The sequence below is a fragment of the Heptranchias perlo genome, chromosome 7, assembly GCF_035084215.1.
Source record: "Heptranchias perlo isolate sHepPer1 chromosome 7, sHepPer1.hap1, whole genome shotgun sequence".
In the NCBI taxonomy this organism is placed as follows: Eukaryota; Metazoa; Chordata; class Chondrichthyes; order Hexanchiformes; family Hexanchidae; genus Heptranchias; species Heptranchias perlo.
The window spans coordinates 647,051-668,611 of record NC_090331.1 but is presented as its reverse complement, the minus strand read 5'-3'; the positions used below and the strand labels follow the sequence as shown (position 1 = coordinate 668,611).

Below are 21,561 nucleotides of genomic sequence, written 5' to 3'. Positions count from 1 at the left end.
ATGTGTGACTTGGAGAGGAACGTGCAGGTGGTGTTGTTCCCATGTGCCTGCTGCCCTTGTCCTTCTTGGTGGTAGAGGGCGCGAGTTTGGGAGGTGCTGTCGAAGAAGCCTTGACGAGTTGCTGCAGTGCATCCTGTTGATGGCACACCCTGCAGCCACAGTGCGCCGGTGGTGAAGGGAGTGAATGTTTAGGGTGGTAGATGGGGTGCCAATCAAGCGGGCTGCTTTGTCCTGGATGGTGTCGAGCTTCTTGAGTGTTGTTGGAGCTGCACTCATCCAGGCAAGTGGAGAGTATTCCATCACACTCCTGACTTGTGCCTTGTAGATGGTGGAAAGGCTTTGGGGAGTCAGGAGGTGAGTCACTCGCCGCAGAATACCTAGCCTCTGACCTGCTCTTGTAGCCTCAGTATTTATATGGCTGGTCCAGTTAAGTTTCTGGTCAATGGTGACCCCCAGGATGATGTTGGTGGGGGATTCGGCAATTCCGTTGAATGTTAAGGGAAGGTGGTTTGACTCTGTCTTGTTGGAGATGGTCATTGTCTGGCGCGAATGTTACTTGCCACTTATCAGCCCAAGCCTGGATGTTGTCCAGGTCTTGCTGCATGCGGGCTCGGACTGCTTCATTATCTGAGGGGTTGCGAATGGAACTGAACACTGTGCAATCATCAGCGAACATCCCCATTGCTGACCTTATGATGGAGGGAAGGTCATTGATGAAGCAGCTGAAGATGGTTGGGCCTAGGACACTGCCCTGAGGAACTCCTGCAGAAATGTCCTGGGGCTGAGATGATTGGCCTCCAACAACCACTACCATCTTCCTTTGTGTTAGGTATGACTCCAGCCACTGGAGTGTTTTCCCCCTGATTCCCATTGACTTCAATTTCACTCGGGCTCCTTGGTGCCAGACTCGGTCAAATGCTGCCTTGATGTGAAGGGCAGTCACTCTCACTTCACCTCTGGAATTCAGCTCTTTTGTCCATGTTTGGACCAAGGCTGTAATGAGGTCTGGAGCCGAGTGGTCCTGGCAGAACCCAAACTGAGCATCGGTGAGCAGGTTATCGGTGAGTAAGTGCCGCTTGATAGCACTGTCGATGACACCTTCCATCACTTTGCTGATGATTGAGAGTGGGCTGATGGGGCCGTAATTGGCCGTATTGGATTTGTCCTGCTTTTTGTGGACAGGGCATACCTGGGCAATTTTCCACATTGTCGGGTAGATGCCGGTGTTGTAGCTGTACTGGAACAGTTTGGCTAGAGGCGCGGCTCGTTCTGGAGCACAAGTCTTCAGCACTACAGCTGGGATGTTGTCGGGGCCCATAGCCTTTGCTGTATCCAGTGCACTCAGCCGTTTCTTGATATCACGTGGAGTGAATCGAATTGGCTGAAGACTGGCTTCTGTGATGGTGGGGATATCGGGAGGAGGCTGAAATGGATCATCCACTCGGCACTTCTGGCTGAAGATGGTTGCAAACGCTTCAGCCTTGTCTTTTGCACTCACGTGCTGGACTCCGCCATCATTGAGGATGGGGATGTTTACAGAGCCTTCTCCTCCTGTTGGTCGTTTAATTGTCCACCATCATTCACGACTGGATGTGGCAGGACTGCAGAGCTTTGATCTGATCCATTGGTTGTGGAATCGCTTAGCTCTGTCTATAGCATGTTGCTTCCGCTGTTTAGCATGCATGTAGTCCTGAATTGTTGCTTCACCAGGTTGGCACCTCATTTTTAGGTACGCCTGCTGCTGCTCCTCGTATGCTCGTCTACACTCCTCATTGAACCAGGGTTGATCCCCTGGCTTGTTGGTAATGGTAGAGTGAGGAATATGCCAGGCCATGAGGTTAACGATTGTGCTGGAATACAATTCTGCTGCTGCCGATGGCCCACAGCGCCTCTTGGATGCCCAGTTTTGAGCTGCTTGATCTGTTCTGAATCTATCCCATTTAGCATGGTGATAGTGTCACACAACAAGTTCGGTGGAGTCCTCAGTGCGAAGACGGGACTTCATCTCCACAAGGACTGTGCGGTGGTCACTCCTACCAGTACTATCATGGACAGATGCATCTGCGACAGGTAGATTGGTGAGGACGAGGTCAAGTAAGTTTTTCCCTCTTGTTGGTTCACTCACCACTTGCCACAGGCCCAGTCTGGCAGCTATGTCCTTCAGGTCTCGGCCAGCTACCGAGCCAGTCTTGGTGATGGACATTGAAGTACCCCACCCAGAGTACATTCTGTGCCCTTGTTACACTCAGTGCTTCCACCAAGTGGTGTTCAACATGGAGGAGGACTGATTCATCAGCTGAGGGAGGACGGTAGGTGGTTATCAGCAGGAGGTTTCCTTGTCGATGTTTGACCTGATGCCATGAGATTTCATGGGGTCCAGAGTCAATGTTGAGGACTCCCAGGGCCACTCCCTCCTGACTGTATATCACTGTACCGCCACCTCTGGTGGGTCTGTCCTGCCGTTGGGACAGGACATCCCCAGGGATGGTGATGGAAGAGTCTGGGACATTGGCTGACAGGTATGATTCTGTGACTATGGCTATGTCAGGTTGTTGGTTGATTAGTCTGTGGGACAGCTGTCCCAATTTTGGCGTAAGTCCGCCAATGTTGGTGAGGAGGACTTTGCAGGGTCGACTGGGCTTGGTTTGCTTTTGTCGTGTCCGATGCCGGGTGGTCCGTCCGGTGTTATTCTTATTATGACTTTCTTTCGCGAGATTTTACAACTGAGTGTCTTGCTAAGCCATTTCATAGGGCAATTAAGAATCAACCACATTGCTGTGGGTCTGGAGTCACATTTCGGCCAGACCGGGTAAGGACGGCAGGTTTCCTTTCCTAAAGGATATCAGTGAACCAGATGGGTTTTTATGACAATCTGGTAGTTTCATGGCCACCATTATTGATGCTGGTTTTTTTAAAGTTTCAGATTGTTATTCAATTAATTGAATTTAAATTCCCCAGTTGCCGTGATAGGATTTGAACTCATGACTCCGGATTATTAGTCCAGGCCTCTGGATTACTAATCCAGTGACATAAGCACCATGCTACCGTGCACCGGTGGTAAAGGAAGTGAATGTTTAGCGTGGTGGATGGAGTGCCATTCAAGCAGGCTGCTTTGCCCTGGATGGTGTCGAGCTTCTTGAGTGTTGGAGCTGCACTCATAGAATCATAGAAGTTACAACATGGAAACAGGCCCTTCGGCCCAACATGTCCATGTCGCCCAGTTTATACCACTAAGCTGGTCCCAATTTCCTGCACTTGGCCCATATCCCTCTATACCCATCTTACCCATGTAACTGTCCAAATGCTTTTTAAAAGACAAAATTGTACCCGCCTCTACTACTGCCTCTGGCAGCTCGTTCCAGACACTCACCACCATTTCAGTGGAAAAATCGCCCCTCTGGACCCTTTTGTATCTCTCCCCTCTCACCTTAAATCTATGCCCCCTCGTTATAGACTCCCCTACCTTTGGGAAAAGATTTTGACTATCTACCTTATCTATGCCCCTCATTATTTTATAGACTTCTATAAGATCACCCCTTAGCCTCCTACTCTCCAGGGAAAAAAGTCCCAGTCTGACTAACTTCTCCCTATAAGTCAAACCATCAAGTCCCGGTAGCATCCTAGTAAATCTTTTCTGCACTCTTTCTAGTTTAATAATATCCTTTCTATAATAGGGTGACCAGAACTGTACACAGTACTCCAAGTGTGGCCTCACCAATGCCCTGTACAACTTCAACAAGACATCCCAACTCCTGCATTCAATGTTCTGACCAATGAAACCAAGCATGCCGAATGCCTTCTTCACCACCCTATCCACCTGTGACTCCACTTTCAAGGAGCTATGAACCTGTACTCCGAGATCTCTTTGTTCTATAACTCTCCCCAACGCCCTACCATTAACGGAGTAGGTCCTGGCCCGATTCGATCTACCAAAATGCATCACCTCACATTTATCTAAATTAAACTCCATCTGCCATTCATCGGCCCACTGGCCCAATTTATCAAGATCCCGTTGCAATCCGAGATAACCTTCTTCACTGTCCACAATGCCACCAATCTTGGTGTCATCTGCAAACTTACTAACCATGCCTCCTAAATTCTCATCCAAATCATTAATATAAATAACAAATAACAGCGGACCCAGCACCGATCCCTGAGGCACACACCGCTGGACACAGGCCTCCAGTTTGAAAAACAACCCTCCACAACCACCCTCTGTCTTCTGTCGTCAATCCAATTTTGTATCCAATTGGCTACCTCACCTTGGATCCCATGAGATTTAACCTTATGTAACAACCTACCATGCGGTACCTTGTCAAAGGCTTTGCTGAAGTCCATGTCGACCACGTCTACTGCACAGCCCTCATCTATCTTCTTGGTTACCCCTTCAAAATACTCAATCAAATTCGTGAGACATGATTTTCCTCTCACAAAACCATGCTGATTGTTCCTTATCAGTCCCTGCCTCTCCAAATGCCTGTAGATCCTGTCTCTCAGAATACCCTCTAACAACTTACCCACTACAGATGTCAGGCTCACCGGTCTGCAGTTCCCAGGCTTTTCCCTGCCGCCCTTCTTAAACAAAGGCACAACATTTGCTACCCTCCAATCTTCAGGCACCTCACCTGTAGCGGTGGATGATTCAAATATTTCTGCTAGGGGACCCACAATTTCCTCCCTAACCTCCCATAACGTCCTGGGATACATTTCATCAGGTCCCGGAGATTTATCTACCTTGATGCGCGTTAAGACTTCCAGCACCTCCCTCTCTGTAATATGTACACTCCTCAAGACGTCACTATTTATTTCCCCAAGTTCCCTAACATCCATGCCTTTCTCAACCGTAAATACCGATGTGAAATATTCATTCAGGATCTCACCCATCTCTTGTGGTTCCGCACATAGATGACCTTGTTGATCCTTAAGAGGCCCTACTTTCTCCCTAGTTACTCTTTTGCCCTTTATGTATTTGTAGAAGCTCTTTGGATTCTCCTTTGCCTTATCTGCCAAAGCAATCTCATGTCCCCTTTTTGCCCTCCTGATTTCTCTCTTAACTCTACTCCGGCAATCTCTATACTCTTCAAGGGATCCACTTGATCCCAGCTGCCTATGCATGTCATATGCCTCCTTCTTCTTTTTGACTAGGGCCTCAATCTCCCGAGTCATCCAAGGTTCCCTACTTCTACCAGCCTTGCCCTTCACTTTATAAGGAATGTGCTTACCCTGAACCCTGGTTAACAGACTTTTGAAAGCCTCCCACTTACCAGACGTCCCTTTGCCTGCCAACAGACTCTCCCAATCAACTTCTGAAAGTTCCTGTCTAATACCATCAAAATTGGCCTTTCCCCAATTTAGAATTTTAACTTTTGGGCCAGACGTATCCTTCTCCATAGCTATCTTAAAACTAATGGAATTATGATCACTGGTCCCAAAGTGATCCCTCACTAACACTTCTGTCACCTGCCCTTCCTTATTTCCCAAGAGGAGGTCAAGTTTTGCCCCCTCTCTCGTCGGGCCATCCACATACTGAATGAGAAATTCCTCCTGAATACACTCAATTCCTCCTGAATTCTCTCCATCCAAGCCCCTAATGCTATGGCTGTCCCAGTCAATGTTGGGAAAGTTAAAGTCCCCTACTTTTCTTGCAGCTGTCTGTCATCTCCTTACATATTTGCTCCTCAATTTCCCGTTGACTATTTGGGGGTCTGTAGTACAATCCTATCAACGTGATCTCTCCCTTCTTATTTTCAGTTCTACCCATATAGACTCAGTGGGCGAACCCTCGGATATATCCCCTCTCACTACTGCCGTGATGTTCTCCCTAATCAAGAATGCAACTCCCCCTCCTCTCTTACCTCCTGCTCTATCTTTCCTATAGAATCTGTACCCTGGAACATTGAGCTGCCAGTCCTGCCCCTCCCTTCGCCATGTTTCAGTAATAACTATAACATCCCAGTCCCATGTACCCATCCATGCCCTGAGTTCATCTGCCTTGCCCATCAGACTTCTTGCATTGAAATAAATGCAGTTTAATCTAGACTTCCCTTGGTCTTTGCCCTGCTTTCTCAGACCATCTGTCCGGTCATGTTCTGTACACTCTCCCTTACTGCCTTTTGTTTCTGTCACCACTTTATTTCCCACTGACTTCCTGCATCGGTTCCCATCCCCCTGCCACTTCAGTTTAAACCCTCCCCAACAGCACTAGCAAACACTCCCCCTAGGACATTGGTTCCAGTCCTGCCCAGATGCAGACCGTCCAATTTGTACTGGTCCCACCTCCCCCAGAACCGGTTCCAATGTCCCAGGAATTTGAATCCCTCCCTCTTGCACCATCTCTCAAGCCACGTATTCATCCTAGCTATCCTGTCATTCCTACTCTGACTAGCCCGTGGCACTGGTCGCAATCCTGAGATTACTACCCTTGAGGTCCTACTCTTTAGTTTAACTCCTAACTCCCTAAATTCAGCTTGTAGGACCTCATCCTGTTTTTTACCTATATCGTTGGTGCCTATATGCACCACGACAACTGGCTGTTCACCCTCCCCCTCCAGAATGTCCTGCAGCCGCTCCGAGACATCCTTGACCCTTGCACCAGGGAGGCAACATACCATCCTGGAGTCTCGGTTGCGTCCGCAGAAACGCCTGTCTATTCCCCTTACAATCGAGTCCCCTATCACTATAGCTCTGCCACTCTTTTTCCTGCCCTCCTGTGCAGCAGAGCCAGCCACGGTGCCATGAGCCTGGCCACTGCCACCTTCCCCTGGTGAGCCATCTCCCCCAACAGTATCCAAAACGGTATACCTGTTTTGGAGGGAGATGACCGCAGGGGACCCCTGCACTGCCTTCCTACTCTTCCTCTGTCTGTTGGTCACCCATTCACTATCTCCCTCAGTAATTTTTATCTGTGGTGTGACCAACTCACTGAACGTGCTATCCACGACTTTCTCAGCATCGCGGATGCTCCAAAGTGAGTCCATCCGCAGCTCCAGAGCCGTCAAGCGGTCAAACAGTAGCTGCAGCTGGACACACTTCCCGCAGGTGAAGGAATCAGGGATACAGGAAGGATCCCTGAATTCCCACATCCCACAAGAGGAACATGGCACGGCTGTGGGATCTCCTGCCATGACTTAACCCTTAAGTTAGCTTAACAACAACTGCAATGTCAAGAGAAAAAAAAGGAAAGAAAAACTATTTACCACTCCCTTTATGGAGTTTACTCCTTTAAATTGTTCTTAATTTAGAGAATGTTAACTACACTAGGGACCTTGATTCACTAAAAAAAACGCTACTTCCTATAAGACCTGCAGACCTTCCCTTTCTTTTTACTTTAGTTACTGTAGATCAGTAGAAATACTCACCTGAACCTACTCACCAATCAGGTGCCTCCCCTGTGTTGCGTCCCGATCTGATTGCTGACGTCACTTCGAACTCGGTCGCAGCTCCGCTCGGCTCGGCTCCTCTCAGCTGTTCTCAGCGCTCTGAAATCCCACCTTTTATCGGACGCTCCCTCCGCTCGGCTCGGCTCCTCTCAGCTGTTCTCAGCGCTCTGAAATCCCGCCTTTTATCGGACGCTCCCTCCGCTCCGCTCGGCTCCACTCATCCAGGCAAGCGAAGAATATTCCATCACACTCCTGACGTGTGCCTTGTTGATGGTGGAAAGACTTTGGGGAGTCAGGAGGTGAGTCACTCGCCACAGAATACCCAGCCTCTGACCTGCTCTTGTAGCCACAGTATTTATGTGGCTGGTCCAGTTAAGTTTGTAGTCAATGGTAACCCCCAGGATGTTGATGGTGGGGGATTCGGCGATGGTAATGCCGTTGAATGTCAAGGGGAGATGGTCATTGCCTGGCGCGAATGTTACTTGCCACTTATCAGCCCAAGCCTGGATTTTGTTCAGGTCTTGCTGCATGCGGGCACGGACTGCTTCATTATCTGAGGGGTTGTGAATGGAACTGAACACTGTGCAATCATCAGCGAACATCCCAATTTCTGACCTTAATACGGAGGTCCTGCAGCAATGTGTTGGCACTTGGAAAAGTATGGGCTAATAAATGAAAGTGTGCACGGATTTGTTAAAGGCAAATCGTGTTTGACTATCTTGATTGAGTTCTTTGATGAAATAACAGAGAGGGTTGATGAGGGTAGTGCAGTTGTTGTTGTGTATATGGACCTTCAAATGGCATTTGATAAGGATCCACATAATAGACTTGTTAGCAAAATTAAAGGCCGTGGGATTGAAGGGACAGTGGCAGTGTGGACACAAAATTGACTCGGGGACAGAAAGCAGGGTGGTGGTGAACGGTTGTTTTTCAGACTGGAGAGAAGTATATAGTGGTGTTCCCCAGGGGTCACTATTAGGGCCACGGCTCTTTTTGATATACATTAATGACCTGGACTTGGGTATAGAGGGCGTAATTTCCAAGTTTGCAGTGGTTGGAGAGATGGTGCTGGAGGCAGCGCTTTAGATTCCTGGGGCATTGGGAACAGTTCTGGGGGAGGTGGGACCTGTACAAGCCGGATGAGTTGCACCTCAACAGGGCCGGGACCAATATCCTTGCGGGAAGGTTTGCTAGTGCTGTTGGGGAGGGTTTTAACTAACTTGACAGGGGGATGGGAACCTGAGTGTAGATTCAGATGGGAGAGAATCAGAACTGGAAATGGAAGGCAGAAAATTAGTAAGTGAGTTCGGAAGGCAGAGGAAACAAAGGTTAGAAAATAAACAACAAAGGAGTTTGGCAGTATTTGCCTCAATGTGGGATGTATGATGTATGATGAATAAGGCAGGTGAGCTGAGGGCACAGATAGACACGTGGCAGTATGATATCTTAACTACTACAGAAACATGGCTTAAAGAGGGGCAGGAATGGCAGCTCAACGTTCCTGGTTACATGGTTTTCAGGCTAGGTAGAGAGGGGGATAAAAAAGGAGGGGGAGGTGGCAATTTTGGTTAAAGAAACAATTACAGCTGTGAGGAGGGATGATATTTTAGAAGGAGCATCAAATGAGGCCATATGGGTTGAGCTAAAGAACAAAAAAGGGGCAATCACACTACTGGGAGTGTACTATTGACCCCCGAACAGTCAGAGGGAGATAGAAGAGCAAATATGTAGGCAAATTTCTGAGAAGTGCAAAAACAATAGGGCAGTAATAGTAGGGGGGTTCAACTACCCTAATATTAACTGGGATGCAAATAGTGTGAAGGGCATAGAGGGCACCAAATTCTTAAACTGCTTTCAGGAATTCAGGCTACTTTTTTAGCTAGTACGTAGCAAGTCCAACAAGAGAGGAGGCAGTTCTGGATTTAGTTTTAGGAAATGAAGATGGGCAAGTGGAAGGAGTTGCAGTGGAAGAGCATTTGGTGGTACCGATCATAATTCAGTTAGATTTAGCATAGTTATGGAAAAGGACAAAGACAGAGCAGGATTTGAAGTTCTCAATTGGGGAAAGGCCAATTTTACTAAGCTGAGAAGTGATTTAGCAAAAATGGACTGGAAACAGCTACTTGAAAGTAAATCAATGTCAGAGCAGTGGGAGGCGTTCAAGGGGGTGATTCAAGGGGTTCAGAGTAAACATGTTCCCACAAAGAAAAAGGGTGGGACTGCCAATTGGAGAGCCCCCTGGATGTCAAGAAGCATACAAGGTAAGATAAGGCAAAAAAGGGAAGCTTATGCCAGACACCGGGAACTCAATACTACAGAAAGTCTAGAGGAGTATAGAAAGTGCAGGGGTGAAATTAAAATGTAAATTAGGAAAGCAAAGAGAGGGCATGAAAAAATACTGGCAAGCAAAATTAAGTAAAACCCAAAAATATTTTATAAATACATAAAGAGCAAGATGAAAGCTAAGGAAAGAGTAGGGCCTATTAGAGACCAAAAAGGTAACCTGTGTGTGGAGGCGGAAGATGTGGGTATGGTTCTTACTGAATACTTTGTGTCTGTCTTCACAAAAGAGGGGGACGACGCAGAGATTGTAGTTAAGGAGGAGGAGTGTGAAATATTGGCTGGGATAAACATAGTGAGAAAGGAAGTATTAAGGGGATTAGCATCTTTGAAAGTAGATATATCACCAGGCCCAGATGAAATGTATCCCAGGCTGTAAAGAGAAGCAAGGGAGGAAAGAGCAGAGGCTCTGACCATCATTTTCCAGTCCTCTCTGGCTACAGGCGTGGTGCCGGAGGATTGGAGGACTGCTATTGTTGTACCGCTGTTTAAAAAGGGAGAAAGAGATAGATCGAGTAATTATCGGCCAGTCAGTCTAACCTCGGTGGTTGGAAAATAATTGGAATCGATTCTGAGGGACAGCATAAATCGTTATTTAGAAAGGCATGGGTTAATCAAGGACACTCAGCATGGATTTGTTAAGGGAAGGTCATGTCTGACTAACTTGATTGAATTTTTTGAAGAGGTAACAAGGAGGGTCGATGAGGGTAGTACATTTGATGTAGTGTTCATGGATTTTAGCGAGGCTTTTGACCAGGTCCGACATGGCAGACTAGTTTTTTAAAAAAGTAAAAGCCCACGGGATCCAATTGAAAGTGGCAAGTTGGATCCAAAACTGGCTCAGTGGCAGGAAGCAAAGGGAAATGTTTGACTGGTGTTTTTGCGACTGGACGGCTGTTTCAAGTGGGGTCAATACTAGGTCCCTTGCTTTTTGTGGTTATATATTAATGATTTGGACTTGAACATGGGGGGCTTATTCAAGAATTTTGCAGATGATACCAAAATTGGCCGTGCGATTGATAGTGAGGAGGAAAGCTGTAGACTGCAGGAAGATATCAATGGATTGACTGGTCAGGTGGGCTGAAAAGTGGCAAATGGAATTCAATCCAGAGAAGTGTGAGGTAATGCATTTGGAGAGGGCAAATAAGGCAAGGGAGAACACAATAAATGGGAGGATACTGAGAGGTGTAGAGGCAGTGAGGGATCTTGGAGTGCATGTCCACAGATCTCTGAAGGTAGCAGGACAGGTCGATAAGGTGGTTAAAAAGGCATATGGGATACTTTCCTTTATTAGATGAGGCATAGAATATAAGAGCAGGGAGGTTATACCAATACTGTATAAAACATTGGTTAGGCCACAGCTTGAGTGCTGCACACAGTTCTGGTCACCACATTACAGGAAAGATGTGATTGCACTAGAGAGGGTACAGAGGAGATTTACAAGGACGTTGCCAGGGCTGGAGAATTTTAGCTATGAGGAAAGATTGGATCGGCTGGGGTTGTTTTCTTTGGAACAGAGGAGGCTGAGGGGAGATTTAATTGAGGTATATAAAATTATGACGGGACTAGATAGAGTGCATAGGGAGGACCTATTTCCCATAGCAGAGGGGTCAGTGACCAGGGAGCATAGATTTAAATTAATTAGTAGAAGGATTAGAGGGGAGCTGTGGAGAAATTTTTTCACCCAGAGGGTGATAGGGGTCTGGAACTCACTGCCTGAAAGGGTGGGAGAGGCAGAAACCCTCAACTCATTGAAAAAGTACTTGGATGAGCACTTGAAGTGCCATAACCTATGGACCAAGTGCTGGAAAGTGGGATTAAGCTGGGTAGCTCTTTTTCGGCTGGCATGGACACGATGGGCCGAATGGCCTCCTCCGCCATAACTTTCTATGATTCTATGATCCACTGGTTCCCCCTCATCTCCCTTGCTAGTTGCACTCTCAAGAAACTCTAATAGATTTGTCAAACACGATTTCCCTTTCATAGAACCCTGTTGACTCTGCCTAATAATATTATGATTTACTAAGTGCCCTGTTACTCTGTCCTTAATAATGTACTGTAGCATTTTCCCTACTTTTAATGTCAGGCTAACTGGCCCGGAGTTTTCTCTCTCTCTCTCTCTCTCTCTCTTTCTTTCTCCCTCTCCCTCTGTCTCTCACTCCTTTCTTGAATAGTGGGGTTACATTGCTACCTTCCAATCCATGGGGACCGTTCTAGGGAATTGTGGAAGATCAAAACCAATGCATCCACTATCTCTGCAGCCTCCTCTTTTAAATCCCTAGACTATAGGCCATCAGGTCCAGGAGATTTGTCGGCTTTTAGTCCCATTAATTGCTCCGCTACTTTTTCTTTATTAATCTTAATTAGTTTAAGTTCTTCACTTTCATTATACTGTTGGTTTCCCCACTATTTCTGGTATGTTTTTTGTGTCCTCTACTGTGAAGACAGATTCAAAATATTTAACATCTCTGCCATTTCCTTATTCCGCATTATAAGAACATAAGAAATAGGAGCATTAGGGTAGGCCATCCGGCCCCTCGAGCCTGCTCCGCCATTCAATAAGATCATGGCTGATCTTCTACCAGATCGCCATTTTCCTGCACTATCCCCATATCCCTTAATGCATTCAATATCTAGAAATCTATCGATCTCTGTTTTGAATGTACACAATGACTGGGCCTCCACAGCCCTCTCGGGTAGAGAATTCCAGAGATTCACCACTCTCTGAGTGAAGAAATTTCTCCTCATCTTAGTCCTAAATGGCCTACTCCTTATTCTGAGACTGTGACCCCTGGTTCTAGACTCCCCAGCCAGGGAAAACATCCTCCCTGCATCTACCCTGTAAGAATTTTGTATGTTTCAATGAGATCACCTCTCATTCTTCTAAACTCTCGAGAATACAGGCCTAGTCTACTCAATCTCTCCTTATACGACAATCCCACCATTCCAGGAATCAGTCTGGTGAACCTTTGTTGCACTCCCGCTATAGCAAGTATATCCTTTCTTAGGTAAGAAGACCAAAAATGTACACAATACTCCATTGGAGGAGGGCCAATTTCAGTGGGATGAGAACAGATCTGGCCCGGGTAAATTGGAATCATAGATTGGCAGGTAAAACTGTAATTGAACAGTAGGTGGCCTTTAAAGAGGAGATGATTCGGGTACAGACAAGGTACATTCCAACGAGAGAGAAAGGTAGGGCAACTAAAGCCAGAGCTCCCTGGATGACAAAGGAGATAGAGGATAAGATGAAGCGGAAAAAAACGGCATATGACAGATGTCAGGTTGATAACACAAGTGAGAACCAGGCAGAATATAGAAAGTTCAGAGAGGAAGTGAAAAAGGAAATAAGAGGGGCAAAGAGAGAGTATGAGAATAGACTAGCGACCAACATAAAAGGGAATCCAAAAGTCTTCTACAGACATGTTAACAGTAAACGGGTAGTAAGAGGAGGGGTGGGGCCGATTAGGGACCATGAAGGAGATCTGTTCATGTGGGCATGGCTGAGGTACTAAATAAATACTTTGCATCGGTCTTTCCCACGGAAGAAGATGCTGCCAGAGTCTTGGTAAAGGAAGATATAGTTAAGATACTTAATAGGCTAAAAATTGAGAAAGAAGAGGTACTAGAAAGGCTAGCTGTACTTAAAATAGATAAGTCACTTGGTCTGGATGGAATGCACCCGAGGATGCTGAGGGAAGTAAGGGGGTCAATTGTGGAGGTACTGGCCATAACCTTCTCTACGTCCTTAGATATGGGAGTGGTGCCAGAGGATTGGAGAAGTGCAAATGTTGCACCCTTGTTCAAAAAAGGATGTAAAGATAAACCAAGCGACTATAGGCCAGTCAGTTTAACCTTGGTGGTGGGGAAACGTTTGGAAACAATAATCCAGGATAGAATAAACAGTCACTTGGACGAGTGTAGGTTGATTAGGGAAAGCCAGCATGGTTTTGTTAAAGGCAAATCGTGTTTAACCAACTTGATAGAGTTTTTTGATAAGGCAACAGAGAGGGTAGATGAAGGCAGTGCAGTTGATGTGGTGTATATGGATTTTCAAAAAGCGTTTGATAAAGTGCCACATGGTAGGCTTTCTATTAAGATTGCGGCCCATGGAATAAAGGGGGCAATAGCAACGTGGATACAGAATTGGCTAAGTTACAGGAAACGGAGAGTAATGGTGAACGGTTGTTTTCCGGACTGGAGGGTGGTGTTCCCCAGTAGTCAGTGCTGCGACCATTGTTTTCCTTGATATATATTAATGACTTGGACTTGGGGGTACAGGGCACAATTTCAAAATTTACAGATGACACAAAATTTGGAAGGGTATGAATAGTGAGGAGGATAGTGATAGATATAGACTGGCTGCAAATTTGCCAATCGTGCCCCCTACATTCAAGTCCAAATCATCAATATATACCACAAACAGCAAGGGACACAACACCGAGCCCTGTGGCACACCACTGGAAACGGATTTCGCAAAGACATCTATCGATTTTTACCCTTTGTTTCCTGTTACTGAGCCAATTTTGGATCCAATTTGCCACATTTCCCTATATCCCATGGGCTTTTACCTTTCTGACCAATCTGCCATGTGGGACCTTGTCAAATGCCTTACTAAAATCCATGCAGACAACATCCACTGCACTACCCTCATCAATCCTCCTTGTCACTTCCTCAAAGAATTCAATCAGATTTGTAAGACATGACCTTCCTTAAACAAATCCATGCTGACTATGCCTGATTAAACCATGCCTTTCCAAGTGACAGTTTATCCTATCTCTCAGTTTTGATTTTAATAGTTTGCCCACCACCGGCCTATAATTGTTCGGCCTTTCCCTCGTACCCTTTTTGAACAATGGTACTACGTTTGCAGTTTTCCAGTCCTCCGGTACCTCCCCTGTATCTAGTGAGGATTGGAAAATGATCCTCAGAGCATCGCTATTTCCTCCCTGGCTTCCTTCAATAGCCTAGGAAACAATCCATCCGGCCCTGGTGACTTATCAACTTTCAAGGATTCCAGTCCCTCTAGTACTTCCTCTCTCGTAATGTTTACCTTATCCAAAATTTCACACCTCTCCTCATACTGTTTGAATCCCAGTTGATGTTAGGGTAGTTGAAGTCCCCTACTATTATTGCCCTCTTATTTTTGCACTCAGATATTTGTTCTTCTTTTGCTATTCGGGGGTCGAGAACACACTCCTCGTAGTGCGACTGCCCCTTTTTTATTTCTTAGCTCAACCCGTATGGCCTCGATTGATAATCCATTTAGCATATCATCCCTTCTCACAACTGTAATTGATTCTTTAACCAATAATGCTACCCCCCCTCCTTTTTTATCATCCACTTTATCCTGCTGAAAAACTCTACATTCAGGGATATTGAGCTGCCAATTATCCCCCTCTTTAAGCCAGGTTTCCGTTATAGCATTGATATTATGCTGCCATGTGTCTATCTGTGCCCTTAGCTCATCTGCTTTGTTTGTAATACTCCTTGCATTGAAGTATATACCCTTTAACCCCATCAAATTCCTGTGCTGAACACTATTTAACCTTTGCTTCTTTTGCCTTTCTGAGTCGCTAACTACGTCACTAACTGTTTTTCTACTTCCTGTTGCCTGTCTGAATTTGTCCTATCTGTACCTGTCCTTTGGTTCCCATCCCCCTGCCATACTAGTTTAAACCCTCCCCAACAGAACTAGCAAATGCTCCCGCGAGGATATTGGTCCCAAATCTGCTTGGGTGCAACCCGTCCAACTTGTATACGTTCCGCCTTTCCCAGAATTGGTCCCAATGCCTCAGGAATTTTAAACCCCTCCCTCTCACACCATCTCTCAAGCCACGCATTCATCTGGTCTATTCTCTAATTTCTGCTCTCGATAGCACGTGGCACTGGGAGTAATCCTGAGATTACTACCATAGAGGTCCTACTATTTAATTTATTTCCTAACTCCCTATATTCTGCTTGCAGGACCTCATCCCTTTTTTTTACCGATGTCATTGGTACCGATATGGACCACGACCTCTGTCTGTTTACCCTCCCCCTTCAGAATGTCCTGCAGCCGCTCAGTGACATCCTTGATCCCAGCACCAGGGAGGCAACATACCGTCCTGGAGTCACGTCTGCGGCCGCAGAAACACCTATCTGTTCCATAGGAACAGGAGTAGGCCATTCAGCCCCTCGTGCCTGCTCCGCCATTTGATAAGATCGTGGCTGATCTGTGATCTCACTCCATATACCTGCCTTTGGCCCATATCCCTTAATACCTTTGGTTGCCAAAAAGCTATCTATCTCATATTTAAATTTAGCAATTGAGCTAGTATCAATTGCCGTTTGCGGAAGAGAGTTCCAAACTTCTACCACCCTTTGTGTGTAGAAATGTTTTCTAATCTCGCTCCTGAAATGTCTGGCTCTAATTTTTAGACTGTGCCCCCTACTCCTAGAATCCCCAACCAGTGGAAATAGTTTCTCTTTATCCATCCTATCTGTTCCCCTTAATATCTTATAAACTTCGATCAGATCACCCCTTAACCTTCGAAACTCCAGAGAATACAACCCCAATTTGTGTAATCTCTCCTCGTAACTTAAGCCTTGAAGTCCGGGTATCATTCTAGTAAACCTACGCTGCACTCCCTCCAAGACCAATATGTCCTTCCGAAGGTGCGGTGCCCAGAACTGCCCACAGTACCCCAGGTGTGGTCTAACCAGGGTTTTGTATAACTGCAGCATAACTTCTGCCCCTTTGTACTCTAGTCCTCCAGATATAAAGGCCAGCATTCCATTAGCCTCCTGATTATTTTTTGCACCTGTTCATGACACTTCAATGATCTATGTACCTGAACCCCTAGGTCCCCTTGGATATCCACTGTTTTTAACTTTTTACCATTTAGAAAGTGTCCTGTTCTATCCTTTTTTGATCCAAAGTGGATGACCTCACTGTGGCAAATGGAATTCAATCACCTAATCTATAAATATCCCTTTGTAATTTTATGTTTTCATCTACACTGCTTACAATGCCACCAATCTGTGTCATCGGCAAACTTAGATTTGAGGCATTTTATGCCTTCATCTAATTCGTTAATAAATATTGTGAATAATTGAGGCCCCAAGACAGATCCCTGCGGGACTCCACTAGTCACATCCTGCCAATGTGAGTACCTTCCCATTATCCCTACTCGCTGTCGCCTTTCGGTCAGCCAACTTCCTAACCAAGTCCGTATGTTTCCCTTGATTCCATGGGCTTCTATCTTAGCTAACAGTCTCTTATGTGGGACCTTATCAAATGCCTTCTGGAAGTCCATATAAATAACATCCATTGACATTCCCCTGTCCAATACTTTAGTCACCTCTTCAAAAAATTCAATCAGGTTTGTCAGGCACGACCTACTTTTCACAAATCCATGCTGGCTCTCTCTGATTAACTGAAAATTCTCGAGGTGTTCAGTCACCCGATCCTTAATTATAGACTCCAGCATTTTCCCCACAACAGATGTTAGGCTAACTGGTCTATTATTCCCTATAATTCTCACTCCTCTCTTAAAAAGCGGAATGACATGTGCAATTTTCCAATCTAGAGGGACAGTTCCCCTTACAATGGGCTCCCTTATCACTATGCTCTCCTATTCTTTTTCGTCCCCTCCTGTGCAGCTGAGTCGCTCATAGTGCCATGGTCTTGGCTGTTGCTGCATTCCCCTGATAAGCCATCTCCCCCCAACAATATCCAAAGTGGAATATCTGTTTGAGTGGGAGATGGCCCCAGGGGACTTCTGCTCGACCTGCCTAGTCCTTTTACTCTGCCTGGCGGTTATCCATTTCCATTCTGGTTGCAAAATCTTTACCTGCAGTGTGACCTTTCAAAAGGGAACTGGATAAGTACTTGAAACAATAAAATGTGCAGGACTACGGGGATAGGGCGGAGCAGTGGGATCAGCTGGATTGCTCATGCATAGAGCCGGCGTGGACTCGATGGGCTGAATGTCCTCCTTCCTTGTTGTAACCTTCTATGTTTCTATACTCCAGGTGCAGTCTCACCAAGGCCCTATATAATTGCAGTAAGACATCTTTACTCAAAATCCTCTTGTAATAATGGCCAACATATCATTTGCCTTCCTAATTGCTTGCTGCACCTGCTTGTTAGCTTTCGGTGACTCATGAACAAGGACACCCAGGTCCCTTTGAACATCAACATTTCCCAATCTCTCACCATTTTAAAAAATACTCTGCATTTCTGTTTTTCCTATCAAAGTGGATAACTTCACATTTTTCCACATTATATTCCATCTGGCATGTTCTTGCCCCCTCACTTAGCCTGTCTATATCCCCTTGAAGCCTCTTTGCATCTTCCTCACAACTCACATTCCCACCTAGTTTTGTGTCATCATCAAACTTGGAAATATTACATTTGGGCCCCTCATCCAAATCATTGATATCGATTGTGAATAGCTGGGGCCTAAGCACCGATCCCTGGGGTACCCCACTAGTCACAGTCTGCCATCCTGAAAAAGACCCGTTTATCCCTATTCTCTGTTTTCTGTCTGTTAACCCATTCTCAATCCATGCCAGTATATTACCCCCAATTCCATGTTGTTCACCAACTTTGTTCACCAACCTCCTGTGTGGGACCTTAGCAAAAGCCTTCTGAAAATCCAAATACACCACATCCACTGGTGTTCCCCCTTATCTATTCTACTAGTTAAATCCTCTAAGAACTCCGATAGTTTTGTCAAACATGATTTCCCTCTCATAAATCCATGTTGACTCTGCCAAGTCCTACTATAATTATCTAATTATAATTTCTCCTGTCTTTGTCTCTAAGGAACCTATGTTTACTTTGGCTAATCTCTTCCTTTTTACATACTTGTTGAAGCTCGTACAATCTGTTTTTATATTTCTTGCTCGTTTACTCTCATATTCTGTTTTCTCACTCTCTATCAATTTCTTGGTCATCCTTTGCTGGTTTCTAAAAACCCTCCCAATGCTCAGGCTTACTGCACTTTTTGGCAATGTTGTAAGCCTCTTCTAATCTCATACTATCCTTAACTCCTCTAGTTAGCAACGGTTGGATTATTTTTCCCATGGAGTTTTTATTCCTCAAGGGAATGTATATTCCTAGAATCAAAGAAAATGACTGCACAGAAGGAGGCCATTCGGCCCATCATGCCTGTTGGCCGAAAAAGAGCTATCTCGCTTAATCCCACTTTCCAGCACTTGGTCCATCATCCTGTAGGTTACGGATCCAAGTACTTTTAAAATGAGTTGAGGGTCTCTCCCTCTACCACCCTTTCAGGCAGTGAGTTCCATACCCCCACCACACTCTGGTTGAAAACATTTTTCCTCCACTCCCCTCCAATCCTTCTACCAATTACTTTAAATCTATGCCCACTGGTCACTGACCACTCTGCTAAGGGGACTCGGTCCTCCCTATCCACTCCATACAGGTCCCTCATAATTTTATACACCTTAATTAAATCACCCCTCTGCCGCCTCCTGTTCCAAGGAAAACAACCCCAGCCTATCCAATCTTTCCTCATGGGTAAAATTCTCCAGTCCTGGCAACATCCTTGTAAATCTCCTCTGTACCCTCTCTAGTGCAATCACATCTTTCCTATAATGTGGTGACCAGAACTGTACGCAGTACTCAAGCTGTGGCCTAACTAGTGTTTTATAATTGTAAACAATTTTACAACACCAAGTTATAGTCCAACGATTTTATTTTTAATCCCACAAGCTTTCGGGGGCTTTCCCCTTCCACACCGCCTGAGGAAGGGGAAAGCCCCCGAAAGCTTGTGGGATTAAAAATAAAATCGTTGGACTATAACTTGGTGTTGTAAAATTGTTTACAATTGTTAACCCCAGTCCATCACCGGCATCTCCACATCATAGTGTTTTATACAGTTTTAGTATAACCTTCCTGCTCTTATATTCTATGTCTCAGCTAATAAAGAAAAGTATCCTGTATGCCTTCTTAACCACCTTATCTACCTGTCCTGCTACCTTCAGGGATCTGTGGACATGCACTCCAAGGTCCCTCTGTTTCTGTACACCTCTCAGTGTCCTCCCATTTATTGTGTACTCCCTTGCATTGTTTGCCCTCCCCAAATGCATTACCTCACACTTCTCCGGATTGAATTCCATTTGCCACTTTTCTGCCCACCTGATCAGTCCATTAATATCTTCCCTGCAGTCTACAGCTTTCCTCCTCATTATCGACCACATGGCCAATTTTTCTATCATCTGCAAACTTCTTAATCGTGCCCCTTACATTGAGGTCTAAATCATTTATATATACCACATAATGCAAGGGACCTAGTACTGAACCCTGTGGAACCTCACTGGAAACAGCCTTACAGTCACACAAACACCTGTCAAGCATTACCCTTTGCTTCCTGCCACTGAGCCAATTTTGGATCAAACGTTTCACTTTCCCTTGGATCCAACGGGCTTTTACTTTTCTGAGCAGTCTGCCATATGGGACCTTGTCAAAATTCTTGCTAAAATTGATGTAGTCTACATCAAATGCACTACCCTTTTCGACCCTCGTTGTTACCTCCCCATAAAATTCAGTCAAGTTAGTCAGACATGACCTTCCCTTAACAAATCCATGCTGACTGTCCTTGATTAATCCATTCCTTTCTAAATGACTATTAATACTGTCCCTCAGAATTGTTTCCAATAATTTGCCCAGCACCGAGGTAAGGCTGACTGGCCTGTAATTACTCGGTCTATCCTTTTCTACCTTTTTAAACAACTGATGAGAATTACGAATTATTTCTTAAATGTTCGCCATTGGTATCCACCATCATATCATTTAATCTAATTTCCTAATCTAACGTAGTAAAATAGCCACTCAAATCTATGTAATTGGCTCTGTTTAAATTTTAAACCTTCGTTTTGGACTTAAACTCAATATGAAATTCTGAGAGTGATGTAGTTAACATATTATGATTACTCTGCCTCAGCGGATCCTTAAATATAAGATTACTAATTAACCCTGTCCCTCCTTTAAAAAGGGAGAAAGAGATAGACCGAGTAGAACCATGGAATCATAGAAAATTTACGGCACAGATGGAGGCCATTCGGCCCATTGTGTCCGCGCCGACTGAGAAACGAGGCACCCAGCCTAATCCCACTTTCCTGCATTTGGTCCATAGCCCTGCAGGTCACGGCTCTTTAGATGCACATGCAGGTATTTTTCAAATGAGTTGAGGGTTTTTGCCTCTACCACACTCTCAGGCAGAGTTCCAGACCCCCACCACCCTCTGGGTGTAAATATTTGTCCTCATTTCTGCTCTAATCCTTCTACCAATCACTTTAAATCCATGCCCCCTGATTATTGACCCCTCCGCTAAGGGAAATAGGTCCTTTCTATCCAGGCCCCTCAGAATTTTGTACACCTCAATCAAATCACCCCTCAGCCTCCTCTGTTCCAAGGAAAACAACCCCAACCCATCCAATCTATCATCATAGCTAAAATTCTCCAGTCCAGGCAACATCCTCGTAAATCTCCTCTGCATCCTCTCTAGTGCAATTACATCCTTCCTGTAATGTGGTGACCAGAACTGTGCGCAGTACTCAAGCTGTGGCCTAACTAGTGTTTTATACAGTTCCAGCATAACATCCCTGCTTTTATATGCTATGGCTCGGCTAATAAAGGAAAGTATCCCATATGCCTTCTTAACCACCTTATCTACCTGTCCTGCTACCTTCAGGGATCTGTGGACATGCACTCCAAGGTCCCTCACTTTCTCTACACCTCTCGGTATCCTCCCATTTATTGTGTATTCCCTTGCCTCGTTTGCTCTCCCCAAATGCATTATCTCACATTTCTCAGGATTGAACTCCCTTT

At 45.4% G+C, this 21,561-nt stretch overlaps 1 protein-coding gene across 3 annotated transcripts in view; it reads left to right on the top strand.

Moving 5' to 3' along the window:
• The window catches only part of xrcc5 (X-ray repair complementing defective repair in Chinese hamster cells 5), a 487,392-nt gene that overhangs the window by 75,279 nt on the left and 390,552 nt on the right, over window positions 1-21,561 (top strand). The gene's annotated exons all lie outside the window — the stretch shown is intronic.